Below are 3,242 nucleotides of genomic sequence, written 5' to 3'. Positions count from 1 at the left end.
TATTTACCATCTACAAGGTGTGACTGCTCTTTCTTCTGATGGTAATTAATTAATACCTCAGAAAAGTCTTATTCCTCACTCTGAACACACAGACCTCTAAGAGAGGTCTGGAATGTGGGTGGATGGGTTGGCACTTAAACGTAATCTAATGTCTATCACAGTAATTAATTTTAATTGCTTTTCACACTGGCTAGATGATACCCCAACTTCTTGGTAGTAGTATAGCTTTGTAAAGAAACTGATAAAGAAAAGAGAAAAGCCAACCCCGATACGACCTCATCAAAAGCAGATGTGAAATACGTTTGAAACATTCTATAACCAAATATACGACACTCAAAACAAAAGAAACATATTGCTTTTGTTGATGTTTTTAGTGTGGCCCCTGTCCTCCCAAGGAATGTCACTGCCCCAAATTCGTCCTCAGTGGACAATTCCTGCTCCTACAAACCACCTTCAGGTTTGTCTAATGATTTGCCACCTGATTACCCCTCTAACTCTAATATTCCAGGTGGCCAATATTTTTAATGGTTCTCCGTAATTTCTCTGATATGGAAACACATGTATGAAACATGTGTGCACTCAAAAAGAGTCCCCCCGTTTTGTTCATTCCTGTGTGCTTTAGTCAGACAGGAAACATTTTAGGAATGAAGGTACAGCAGGGAACACGAGAAACCGCAAACACCATCTGAGATGAGTCATGGCTGAGGGGACGCAGAGGACGGCTTGGGGACGCAGAGGACGGCATGAAGCAGGTAATCTTTCTTTCCAAGTATAGCCACTTCCCCTGAAAAAATTAAGTAATAAAAATAACAATTAATACTTTTAATTGTTCTTAAATAAAGAAGGAATTTCTCTTCCATGCTTAAAAATATATTTATACCCTGCTTTTCCCTTGATGTTTCTCAAAGACTACAAAAAACCATTCTCCTGAGAGGTCTGCTTAGTATATGTCACTAGCTTAATTTTTGTGCAGCTTTTTATGCTAGATGTACACATTCCACATAGTAATTGAACATATAAGAAAGATACGATTTTACCAGGACTTGATGATATTTCTTAACTTGGTCATCGCCACAGCAGATTATAGTTATTAAGAAAGTATGAAGCTATTTGAAATGATCTCTAGTAAAGGTTGTTACAACAGATCCATTTGTAGAGCTGCAGCCTTTCCCTTCTCTCCGCCATAGCCAACTATTTTTTTTTAAAAAAGGTCTTTTCATAAAGGTACAATAAATTTCCAATAGGACAATGTCTTAGGAAGATAGCACAGATAAAATCTGATATGCCCATCTCAAATGACTTTATTGAATTAACTATGTCTCAAACATTTTGGAATCTTAATAGTAATTGGTATGGCTAAACTATGCCATTAAATAATGAAATATTCTATAATAAAAATGGCATTTACCATGTAACCTTGATCACATGTATTTATATCTGAAGTGTACCTATTTATAATATATCAAGGCATAACAACTCAAGAATATTTGAAGAATTATTGCTTAATAAAAAGTAAGGAAGACAGAGGAGTTGATGGAAATTTTGATATTACTTCTACCCCCATCCTTTACCACTTCCCTTGTAATCTGCAAGAAATTGTTTGTTCATGTCCTTAATCTGGAGTCTTCCTCCACTGGAGATATAGCATGTCCAACATATAATTTTTTTAAAGATGGTCAAAACTTCTTTGACAGTTCATCCACCAAGAGGTGGTGTCTCTGTCCTTCTTTTCTAAAATCTGGATGGGCTCTAGGACTATTTTGATCAATAAATTTGAAGAAATCAAATCCCAGCAAACGCCCACAAAGAAGAATAAGATCTCAGATATACGGTCCCAATCTAGCCATCCCACCAACCTGCAGCTATTCAAGCAACGCCAGCTGTGGCCAAAAACACCACATATCAGAGACAAGCTATCCATACTGGGCCTGCTCTAATCCCTGACTGTAGAATCACAGGCATCACGGATATCATCATAATCTTGATTTTGGTGATGGTTTCACAGGTGTGTACATATGTGTACTTACAAATTGGGCCCATTAAATTTGTACAGTTTATTGTATAAATTTCACATCAATAAAGATATTAAACTATTTTTAAAATAATTGTTTTATACCACTGAGTTTTAAAATGGTTTGTAATTTTACAATAGATAACCAAATATGTACCTTCTATATTCTATTTATTTTTCTGATATTTATTGTAACTTAAAATATAAACAATATATTAATTTTACATATATCAAGTATTGTTTTTTATAGTATCCAGTTGGCTTTCATCTACTATCTATGTAATCAAGACTCTAAGATAGTTAAATACATTTGACATTCTAAAAAGTCACATTCTGGGTTATTATTAGTAGTATTTATATTATTTTTAATTCTAGTGACTTTCCCATCAGGACAGATTCTAGGCCTGCAGTATATTCACTCTTATGTTTCTAGATCCCAGCTAATTCCCAGAATATATTACATGTTCAACAAATATTTACTAAAATAAAAAACGAAGCATGGAATAGACCCTAAAGTAAAAATCTGTCCTTTTGTTTTAATATCTTTATCTTGCACATCTTCATTAAAACATACTGCAGATGATTTCAGGGCACTAGTAGAATATGTGAGGTAGATACTCAATATTGAACCAAAAATGTAGGTACTATAGCAAGTATAGAATAAAAAATGATGCATTGTCTGAGTACTTCCCAAACAACAGATATTAGGCTAGATGCATCCATCCCTAGTACTTGGCACTCTTTTAAATCTCGACTTTACACGAGGGCACTGAGGCCTGATAGCAAAGTAATGCACCTGTTATTATAAGAGGTTTGCAGGTGGCAGAGCCAGATCTCCTTGATTCCAGCACCTAAGCACCTAATCACTAGTTCAGTCTTGGGCCTTCAATAGGAAACAACATCGTGACAAGTCTAACTAACAAGACTAACACATAGAACAAAAAATAAAGAAAAGTCAATATTATTTATTCTGTTCATTTTCTTTATTGTAGGTCAGATGTGCATGATGATTATTACTATAATTGCACGTTATGAAAGATTAATTAGTAATTAAAACCAAATTAAAGATCCTCTCAGAAAAAGAAATTCTATTTTTATTTATTTTTTCCTTTTCACTTTCTCTGTTTTTATTGTTGACATTCCTGAGGATGTCCACATTTGCCCACCCTTTGCCCCCCTCCTCCCAGTCCCCTCACAGAAAGAATTTTTAGAGAAATCAACTTATGGTATA

This window comes from Phyllostomus discolor, chromosome 4 (assembly GCF_004126475.2).
Source record: "Phyllostomus discolor isolate MPI-MPIP mPhyDis1 chromosome 4, mPhyDis1.pri.v3, whole genome shotgun sequence".
NCBI classification, from domain to species: Eukaryota; Metazoa; Chordata; class Mammalia; order Chiroptera; family Phyllostomidae; genus Phyllostomus; species Phyllostomus discolor.
This window is presented reverse-complemented; position numbering follows the sequence as displayed.